The sequence below is a fragment of the Hippocampus comes genome, unplaced genomic scaffold, assembly GCF_001891065.2.
Source record: "Hippocampus comes isolate QL1 unplaced genomic scaffold, H_comes_QL1_v1.1 scaffold249, whole genome shotgun sequence".
Taxonomy (NCBI): Eukaryota; Metazoa; Chordata; class Actinopteri; order Syngnathiformes; family Syngnathidae; genus Hippocampus; species Hippocampus comes.
In genome coordinates this window covers 502991-514388 of record NW_017805035.1, presented here as the reverse complement: position 1 = coordinate 514388, position 11398 = coordinate 502991, and the positions used below count along the sequence as shown (strand labels likewise).

Genomic DNA, 11398 nt, shown 5'->3' with positions numbered 1-11398 from the left:
TGGGTGCTTGTGTGTGTGTGTGTGTGTGTGTGTGTGTGTGTGTGTGTGTGTGTGTGTGTGTGTGTGTGTGTGTGTGTGTGTGTGCGCGCGTGTGTTGCCGCATTTGACCCACTGACATTTTGAATGCTGGTCCTGCTGCGCTGTGCTTATTCAGGCTGCAGCTTCAGACCGTGTGTGGGATTACAAAGGAAAGTGTGTATATATGTGTGTGAGTGTGTGTGTGCGCGATCTCTCGATTCAAGACATAGACGCACAACATAGATTATAACACAACAGTGCTTATTTTAACACAGGGGTGTACGTTTCAGCTTCCTAAGTAGAAGACACCAGGTGGAACAGCAAGACGAGGCGTGCGTGTTGTGTGCATACGTGTGCATGTGTGTGTGTTTTGACAGCGGCATATACCTTTAACATCTCCACAATGCCGAGAATGCGGGGCCGTGTGATCCCGAGCGCAGTTGTCGGCCATGCGAAGGCCAGCGCCACCGTCTGAAGATTTACACGCCGGCCCTTTAAGGCCCCCTGGCCCTGCGGAGGCATAGAGGGAAAGTAGAGAGAGAGCGACAATGACCTACATGGTCCAAATATTTAGCGTTCATTCAAGGAGGCTTTCAAAATAAACCTCCCACGTGTCTGCCGGCAAAATAAAAGCACACTTAGAGTTGAGTATATTAAGCAAACTCCATGTTTAGTTCAGATGGAGCGAGTACACAAATATTTATTCATTAGTCGACCATTGAAATATGCTAAAGTGGAAAAGTAGTCGAGCCGGGATACAAAAAAGTTGACGTTGACAGTTTGGGCTTGCGTCGGGGCCCAAAGAGAGAAAGAAGGGAAGAAGCAGTTGGTGCTTCGCACACAAGCACAACAGGGGCACTCAGGTCACAAATATCAGTCTCACTTTTTATATTTTGGTCAAGATCAAAAAACTACGAGTCGATATATAGGGCAACACTGAGAAAATGCTGTGATGATTCGATAATATAAGATGATAGAAGGTGATACACGTCACCATCAAGACGATACAGGTCAACACGGAGCCATCAATACTACAAGACTGCGGCCTCAAGCCGATACCAGTTGATCCAGGATGAAATAAGGAGATACACAGCACCATTCAGACGATGCAAGTCGATACGCAGCATCATTAAGATGATACAAGACAATACAACTGACCACACAGCCGCATCAAAATGACATAAGATGACACAAGCGTACACAGGACTACACAATTCAATGGAATGACGATATACGACGATACAAGGCGATACAAGACACCTGCGAGTCGATACAAGCTGATATAAGGTGATACAAGACACCTTGAGTAAAAACGCGGTATCTTGATACCGGACAATTAGGTCCATAGGGAGCAGCAACATGATGGCAGAAGGCTATACCAATTGATACACAGCATCACCAAGGATACAAGCCAAAGTAAAATGATACCAGACAATGCATGTAAACATGAAGACGATACAAAGAATGATCCAAGACCATATCAGTCCATACACGACAATAGAGACAATAAAAGCCAGCCGCAGGCTTTGCGAGAAAAGAACAACTACACTAACAAATACTTTTCCGCGAGGGGGGTCTACTTTCTTGGTTCCATGTTTACAAGCACTACTGGCAATAAAGCAGATTGGCTCGTGATGCAAGTGTCACGTGACCCTCAGTGTTGCTGTCAGCCCACCCGGCCGTGTGTGTGTGTGTGTGTGTGTGTGTGGATGTGTCTTGAGTCTGCGTGGCAGGACAGAAACGGTGTTTGTCCTGCAGCAACTGCTTCGGTCCTTGTTTTTCCACTCCGTCAGCCCGGAATGGAAAACAAAATGGTGACGAGTCACGCGGTGGAAATAAAAGTGGAAGCTTCAGACGAAACTGCAGATGAAAGAGACCAATCAGTTAGAGCTGTCAATCAAAGCACGTTTGGACAGAGATGCCGCCGCCAGCCCACCCAGCGAGTTAACAGACACATAAAGAGTTTGGAAATGCTCTTCATGTTGTCGAGAAGTCATTTGGAAATCTTCAAGCTGCAGAAAGTGAAAGAGATGCGCACACATCCACTTCTTTTTCTCTTAACCGGATGGATCAGGGTGAAGACGATACAAGCCAAGATAAGACGATACAGGAGGATACATCAGCAGCTCTTACAAGATGTAATGAGACAAGACGCATCAAGATGACACAAAAGAATCAAGGAAGATACAAGAAAAAAATACATCATGTCATGTTTAAAAACAAAAGAGAATGCAAAGGTGATACAAGGTGATACAGAGTAATATCAATCTGATCAAAGTTGATCTGGGACAATCCAAGATGATACAAGGTGATACACAGCCCTCTTAAGACGGTACCATAAAGTCGATACAGAGCGATGCGCACTGATATAATGCATCATAAAGTTGATACATGCTGATACGGGTTAAGTCAAGGCGATACAGAATCACAAGAACTCGAGTTGCAACGACTATTCAATTAATCGACATCTAATTGATGATCAAGTTAGTGCACGATTCATCCTTCCCAATTATTTTTGATAATCGACTCATTTTATAGAAACCTTGCTCAACTTAAAATCCTCCAAACCCTTTGAATTGCGAAATCGATATGATACACGCCCATGCTTACTGATAAAAGACGATACCCGAAAGTCTCAAGCAGTAACAAGACAATAAAAGACAATATCTCGTACGTGTATATTGTAGATGTGCAATTAGTGATGAAGATGAAGCTGCAGTTGCTTGTACAGAGCATGTGGGACACCAAACTCTGGATACACACTTACATGCGCACACAGTGTGCATGTATGAGCTATGTGTGTGTGTGTGTGTTGTCATTGCAGATTGACTGCAGGTTTGGCCATGAAAGGGCTGATGCTTGAAAGCAGGTGTGTGCGTGTGTGTGCATGCATGTGAGTGTGTGTGCACGTCTACGTGACTCTAGGTGAACAGTTTGGGTGTTTACCTCGAGGGGAAAGTTCGCTTGTGGCTTGTCATCCCGTCAGCAGGCAAGAAAGTGGCAGGACAAAGGTTTGTCTTCAGATTTGCCATACGAAGGAGCGGAGGCTGGTCAGCAGGTTGTTGTGGCTGAGTGGTTAAGGCGATGGACTAGAAATCCATTGGGGTCTCCCCGCGCAGGTTCGAATCCTGCCAGCAACGTAGTTTTAATGTTTTGCTGCCGGATAAATCCTGTGTTGACCTGTTATGATACATTCCACCTGACACCTGTATTAAAAGAAGAAAGTTCAACAAAAATTAGCTAAAGATGACATTGCGTCAGAAGTTGCGTCGAGCCGATACAAGTTGAAACATAACAATCTGAAGATATAAGAAGAAACATGGACTGGAGAGAGCTCATACAAGGCCATCAGACGATTTAAGATGATACAAGCTGAGATAATATGATTTATTTCGAGATGACACACAGCATTGATCAAAATGATACAAGACAATACAAGATGATCCAAGACAATCCGACAAGATGAAACACGCACCATATCGATATTACAAAACGATATCTGATACAAGTCTACACGGTGTGTGTGTGTGTGTGTCTAGACATATACACGAACCCCCCCCCCCACCCAAATGAATTTCCCTGCCCTTGCTTAGGTCACTCTGCCCGTCTGCCAACTTTTGGGTGGAACTCATTGACTACTTACACTTGTAATCAGATTAAAATAATCTGATTACTGGAAGTAAGCACGCACACACACACAAATACACTGTGTTTGCATCTTTTGAAGCATCCGATGAAAACAAGTCATCGGAACAGCCAAGCTACACGCGGCTAAAACTTTTGCACGATACTGCATGTTCATTGCAGTACAATTTTTTTGTAGCTGTGCCAAAAACGCTCTGGTTGCATGCTAAGTCACATGCTAACAAGGCTAACAAGGCTTCCCTTCCTTGTCAAAAGTCAGCTGAGGCCCAATACGAAAATAAATAGTTGACGATCCTGATCGATTATGCTGTGCCGTTCTGAGTCATTTTTAATCTGAAAACAAGCAAGGTTACCAATCCGAAACGTTACATTTTTACAGTGGCGAACCCTAATGTGTGCTGTCAACACAGTTGATCCACTGATTCTGTCGTTGCAGAAAATGGTGCTGATTGTGATCAAACTCATCAAAGGCCCAATCATTAGATGTTACTGATGATGATCTTGTATGATTATCTTGTGGTGTGGAGCATGTTAAGTCTCATTTTATCTCCCCAATCTGCACAGAAAATGTCAATATTAAACATATCACCAATATTAAAAAAAGAACAGGTTGATTTTGAGTCCCAAATCCAGCTTCTAAAGCCAGCAAAAACCCGATGATGAGATCTTTCCAAAGATGATCCTGAATGATTATCCTGTGGTGTGGAGTGTGTGAAGAGTGATTTTTCCAACTCGATCCAATGGGAAAACAGTCAGAGCCGCGAATCACAGTTGCTAAACCTGTTCAATATTTCTAATGGCAAATCCTTATGGATGTGGTCAAGATAGCATTTTATTTAATTCCTTTAAGATGACTATACACATACTGATCATTTTTCCACAAATTCCCTAAAAGTCACCAAAAGTCTGATTATTGGAAGTCTGCAAAGATCATCTTGAGTGATTATTCTGTGGCATCGAGTTTGTGAAGAGTCATTTCTTTCCCTCCCTGATCTGCTTGGACAACAGTCAGAGCTGACGATCGTGTTGATATTCAAAACGATATGGCGTGATGGTCAACACCAAGTTGGGTTGAGCGATGGCCTCCGACTCTCTTGTTGCGGTGTGTTCTTTTCGTCATTTCCTGTGAGCTAATCACTAGAAATCCAAAAGAACATACGATGATTTTTTTAATCGTCGTGCGTGTACTTTTGCTTCTCACAAATTGGATAAGATCTTGCAAATCCGTTTCTGCATAGCCCACTGAAATGAAAGGACGAATAAATCTCCAGTTCCTCCTGAGGGAACAAGTTGCGTATTTAGCGGCGAGATGAATTGAAGTAAATGCTGCACTCCATCAGGTAAATGATCAAATGTAATAGATTACAAGCACACCCTCCTCCTCTTCCTCCTTTTCTTCCTCTTCTGGAGCCTCCAGTCTGACTCAGAAGATGTGTAAGTGCTCCACTCAGAGACAACGGCCATAAATAATCACACGCACACACTCACCGGGGTGGTGGGTGTGACAGGACAGGTTAAGATGAAAGCTTCCCGTCCACTGGCGTCTTATTAGAGAGCTTTTAACATGTAAACACACACGCACACACACACACACACACACACACACACACACACACACACACACACACACACACACACACACACATACACGCAGAGTGAGTGAGAGAGAGTCAGTCCTGCTGGGTGGCGTAGACACAGCCCCGCTGTGGCTCGGCTCGCTCACAATGGAGCGGTCAGCAGGGAGGACACAGCGCTAATCCCTGTTAGCATCACAATGCTACAGCGGCACACCTCAGCCTTGAGCACGTACACACAAAACACACTCCACAAAACACACAAAAACCACTCATTGGTCAAGAAAGGCGTGTTATTCACCTGTTGTTTAAGTTACTGTCATGAGAGGTTTGGTAAAAAGAAAATGCTTATACTATCACTCTGATTTATCACAAATGAGAATTAGAAATTTTTGGTGGAGATTTTAGCAAGCATCATGAAAGTTGCCATCTTTGATATGCTTTCGCGGGCCACATCAAATGATGTGGCGGGCCAGATCTGGTCCCCGGGCCTTGAGTTTGACACCTGTGCCTTACATCCATCCATCACACTGTCTTCCCAACAAAATGAGTTCCCGTTGAATCAGACCAATGTGGGTTTTTTTTTTTTTGTGGGTCACTGAGTCACTTTCTTGACGACTAAAGTGACTTCTTCATTCTTTATTTGTCTTTTCTTGTCTAGTCTTGGCTGTTGTCTTCTTCTGTTTTTCTTGGTTCGGCTCTTTGTGTCTTCTGCCTTTTATGGGTGGTTATATTTTGCTCCTTTAACTGGTTCTGATTTTAGGGACTTCAATTGGTCGTTCGTTCAATTGGTTGAAGATACACCACCGCCAAAATAGTTCAGGAGGTCATGCTACGGTGATCTCATGTACGGCATTTAATTAGAAGGATGCAGCGGTGAATTTCCTCATCTCAAATCATCAATTGAAAAGTGAACAACAATGTGGGGTACACTACGCCAAAAAAAAAAAAAAAAAAAAATTCCACGTCTGAATAACTCGTCATGTGTCAATTACAGCTTGACGTCTCATGCTGTTCACAAGTCGACTGAGGCACGGCATCCCGCTCTTCTTGAAGGGCAGCCCTCGGGTCAGTGAGGATCCGGTGTGCAGAGTTTCGGATTAAATTCAACTGTAAAGGTTTGAATCCATGTTAGGCTCGTCCTGAAATGTCACCTGAAAGCCAGATATCCCGAACTTTTTTGTGAGTAGTTATTTTTGATGTCTGGGTTTCTTTACCTTTTTTGTCTTTGTCTTCTTCAGTTGTGGTTTTGCTTTTCATGATGCTTTCTGATTGGCTGTCGACCTTCTCCCAGAAGAAAAAAAAATCATGACGACAGTGACTTTACTGAGGTTCTTTTGATGAAGGTTAATTAAACAACCAATCCTCCCTCCTGTGTGTGTGTGTGTTTATGAGGGGAAGGGGGTGATTGTCTTATATACAGTAGGAAATAAAGTTAAATGGCACACACACGCACACACACACACACACACACACACACACACACACACACACACACACCGTCACACAAATAGTAGCTGCTTTGACAAAAGCTGAGATAACATCTGAATTGTTGGCAGGGATGTCACACAAATACACACACACTCACACATACACACACACACACACACACACACACACACACACACGCACACACGCACACACACGCACACATGCACAAACACTAAAGAGGCCTTTACTTCCATGCCAGTTCAATTAAGCAAGAACAATAGTGGGCCAACACCTAAGGCCAAATATATGACAAACCTTTACTCTCTCTCTCTCTTACACACACACACACACACACACACACACACACACATACACAGACAGAAGGCTGAGAGTTCAAAGCGTGGCCCCGGGCCACTGTTGAAGGAAGAAAAAGAGGGATGAGTGAGCAAAAAGAGTGAATGAATGAAAAGAAGCCCACGTACCTGCAGGGGTCAGAACAGGTGAGCTTTAATGGAGCCTTTCCCTTTCACACACACCCACATACCCACACACACACACACACACACACACACACACACACACACACGCACGCACACACACGCCCGTGTGTAACCCTTGATCGCAACACAGAGAATGTTGTGACAAATGTTATATTTGGCCGCAGAAGTGTAACAGTTTAAAGAGAGAATTGGAAAGGCCATGCAGTAGATGGACTAACGAAGGGTATGGAAGAAAGGAGGGAAATGCCCCCCTTCAGAAAAAAAGTCTATGAAAATAAAGTATTTGAATATCCAAATAAAATGCACTCAAAAAAAAAAAACAACAAGTATGGGTCTGTCTGTAAACCCAAAAATCAGCAAGGAAAGATGTGTTGCGTTCAAGGTCGGCACACAATGTGGGATAGAAGAAATCTGTCATCACCTTCCACTCTCTGATGTGTTCCAGGGAAGGGGGGGGGGGGTTGCAGGTGCTCATCACCCCCCCTCCTCACAAACAAGTATGGGTCTGTCTGTAAACCCAAAAATCAGCAAGGAAAGATGTGTTGCGTTCAAGGTCGGCACACAATGTGGGATAGAAGAAATCTGTCTTCACCTTCCACTCTCTGATGTGTTCCAGGGAGGGGGGGGGTTGCAGGTGCTCATCACCCCACCTCCTCACCCCCCCCTCCTCAGCCCCCACCTCATCCTCACCCAGGGGGAGGCCCGGTTCCTCCCTGGGGCTCCAAAAGCTGTGAACCTCCCCAGGTAACCGTTAAGCTAGCCTCAGGGACAGTGCGTGGAGTTTATGCTAGCTCCTGGTGGTATCTGGGACAAAATTCTCAGTTAAATTCAGTAAGTTGCACAACCATACTTAAAGTAGGGTTTCAAATTAGGATTAGGGTATCGAAGAAGGGTTTCGAAGTAGGCCCAGGGTTTCGAAGCAAGGTTGGGGATTTTAAGTAGGCTTTCAAAGAAAGCTTCACAGTAGGGTTATCAATTTAAAGTTGAGTTTTAATAACGTAGGGTAAGAGTTGCAAAGTGTGGTTGGGGATTTAAAGTCAAGTTTCAATGTTGGTTTTGCGATTAACGGAAGGTTTTGAAGTAGGCTTGCGGTTTTAAAATTGATTTGGTGGTTTGCACGGATTGAGAACATCAAGTTTTAATTTATTGACAAATTACAAATTTATTTCAAAGAAGGTGTGTGGATACCCGGGTTGTGAATGCAGCATTCTTCGAGAGGGTTAAAATATATCTTATATTTTGTATGCTGTATAATTTATATGTTTTCAGCGCATTTGGAGTTTTTTATTTTTGAAAAAAAAAACACATCGGGAGGTTCAAAACACTCCAACACATTTTATGGCGACGGTTGATGACTTGAAAGTTAACCCGAGTGTCATTTGCATTGACTATTTAGGAAAATCAGAGAAAAATACCAGTTCCAGAACAATTTGGCTTGCAGTGGAAATTTAACCCACCGCCGAGAAGAGTGTGAACAACCCTACCATATTTGAATAATTTAAAATACTGCTGGGTGGATAAAATGTGGCTCAAGTGCGCTGGGTGTGCCTGCGAAAGGCACTGAAACCACACACCGCTAAACTGTCAGCTGTCAATCAAATACAGCGACTACTGCCTTGAAAAATGGATTCTATTTGTCGACACAAAAGTATTTGGTTGAGCCATGAAAATACAGTACAACCACTTTGAGCCTGTGGTAACTGCAATATGTCGTTGTGGGGCTATTTTACGTTGGAACAACGAGGCGCTCTAAAGAAACTACGCTTTTGTGAATAGCTTCAGGTACTCACAAGCTGTAAATAATAATAATTGCCCCATCTTCACTCTTCGACCTTTTCTTAATGATGTGTGTGCACTCACAGCCAACAATGAGGCGCTCTAAAGCGGCCATGCCAGTTGACAATCAGACATTTTCAGAATGTAGGCATTGTCAATTTCTTACATAGTGCCCGGAGGGGCGACCCATGCAGTTTTAGCCATGCAAAAAAAATCTTGAAAACTGAAATGGGGACGACGATGTAGTTCAAATGTGTTAAAGAGCCAACACTTTTTTTAAACCCTTATTTACATTATAATTAGTTTTAATTTCACGTTGTGCCCTGTTTGCTTGTATTCCATGTTCATGTCCAATCTTGCACATTAGGTTTTTATTCCCAACTGCTCTCATCAGCCCTCTCCCTTGCGTCACTCACTCGGCTCCCTCCATCCACTTGTGTCTTGTCCAGGTGCACCTCGTTTTCTCAATTTCTGTCAGCCTGCGTCGCTTCGTTGTTGTTGTCACGTAGCCTTGTCATGTCATCATTCTTGTCGTGATGAATGTTTCGATAATTTGAGACTTTGTTCATTTATTTTATTTTATTTTTTTATGTTAGTGTGCTTGGGTCCACCTTTTGCCACCATCACCAAAAAATTCTTCTTACAATTATAATGTCAGTCAATTATCGGTAAATTTGGGGTCTTTCACACTTGTGGTATTTTTTTCACAATTTCTTTGTGCAGACATTTTGAGATGATCAGGTGGGGGTCGGGTTGGCACTGGGGGCGCACGTGCACAAACCTCTTCATTGTGTGCCGACAACAAAGCAAAGCGGGAGTAAAAAAAGGCTTCTATTTACCTGGAGCGCATCCCCGTAAAGAATGAGGGATCAACACCATATTTTTCTCTCCCCCCCCACCGCCTACCCCCCTCCCTTTTTACAGCCCACTCCCTCACCCTCATTTAGCCTTCCTCACCCTCTCGCCCCACCCTGACAGCCACATTGTCGGGAGGACAAAGGCCAGGAGGCAGCGACGGGGAAGGTAAAGGAGTCACGGGGGTCAAGACTCACCTGATAAGACCGTGAATGATCCCTCCCATTGATGGACCCGGACTTCCCTCCGAAATTCTTCTTCACACATCATGCTGACACACTATTCACCACAAGAATGGATGTTTGTCCACATGCTGGATAAATACGTGCCCCCCCCCCCACTTTGCGGCAACTTTTGGTTGCAGTACGTAAGCGAGTTAAAAAGGCACGTGGGAAGAACTAGGATGGAGATATCCAACATTCTCGTGGGCGCGCTCACTTCTTATTACAGTTGGTAGAAGAAACTCACGAAATAACTCCAACTCAAATTGAAAAAGCATTTTGTTTAAAAAAAGCTGTAATTTCATCTTTCATGCACCAATAATGATAACCTGTAACTTGGTAACATGATAAGCTGTCCACTGTAGTAACCGCTGTCCCTGAAAGGGTTAAATATACTAGGGCTGTATTTTTAGCGTCAATTAGTATTGATTATTTTATCGAGTCATCCAATAATTGGAAAAAAAAAGTTTTATTTCGCATGAAAGTGGATTGCATAACCATATTTTCCATGACTACTGTTCATTCACCAATTATCATTGTCTTTTTTTTAGCAATTAAAAAAAAACAAGAACTCAACAATTATGAAATATCACACGGGAGGCACTGCGGTTCTCACTAACCTTTTTTAAAAGTGATTCAGCAACTGGTCTTTGCATTGCAAAGTAAAAGCCAATTTTTGAAAACGTCTTATTTCGATTAAACATAAAAGATAATCAGAGATCTGAGAATAATTACTGTTCAGAGGCTGAAATAAGATCATTTGGACAATGTAAAGTCTAACATTAACTCGAAACGATGACTAAGTTAACAGCATCGATGAGTTGACGATTAATTAATGAATTGTGACACATCTAAAATGTACCTTTTCGGTGACGATGGTGGAAGGATAGTGCCCCAATGTCACTATTTTATGATCACAAATTTCCTGCCAAACTGTAATATTCGTCTTTTTTGGGCCAAGCTATGAAAGATTTGGGCTTATTTTGCCTTCCAGTAGGTGTCCCAATACTTTTGTTGGTGCGGAGTGATGCAGGTCGTCACGTGAAGGTATTGGATGAGTGTTAAGAAAGAGAAAGAGCGGGTGCTGGGAATTGATGGGGGTGGTTGGGAGGCGGGGGGGGGGCTTACAGGTTAGGAATTTATACGGCGGTGTTGTATGTTCTGCTGAATTATCCTGAATTAACCGTTTGTTTACTTTGGCTGCGAGGCTGCTGAGTGAAGCGGGTCCATCCGGGCCGTCAGGTGACCGCCTTCTTTGTCATGGAAAGAGGCGGTGGTAGGGAGGAGGTGGGGGGGTCTAGATGGATCCTGGAGGAGGCGGCCCCAAATGACCGTCAGGAATGTCACCTGGAACAATGATGCCATTCTCCGCCACAGC

At 43.6% G+C, this 11398-nt stretch overlaps 1 non-coding gene across 1 annotated transcript; it reads left to right on the top strand.

Moving 5' to 3' along the window:
* Nucleotides 1-3076: 3076 nt before the first annotated feature.
* Nucleotides 3077-3158, top strand: trnas-aga (transfer RNA serine (anticodon AGA)). The gene has a single exon. It is a non-coding gene; the product is annotated as a tRNA-Ser (tRNA).
* Nucleotides 3159-11398: the final 8240 nt, after the last annotated feature.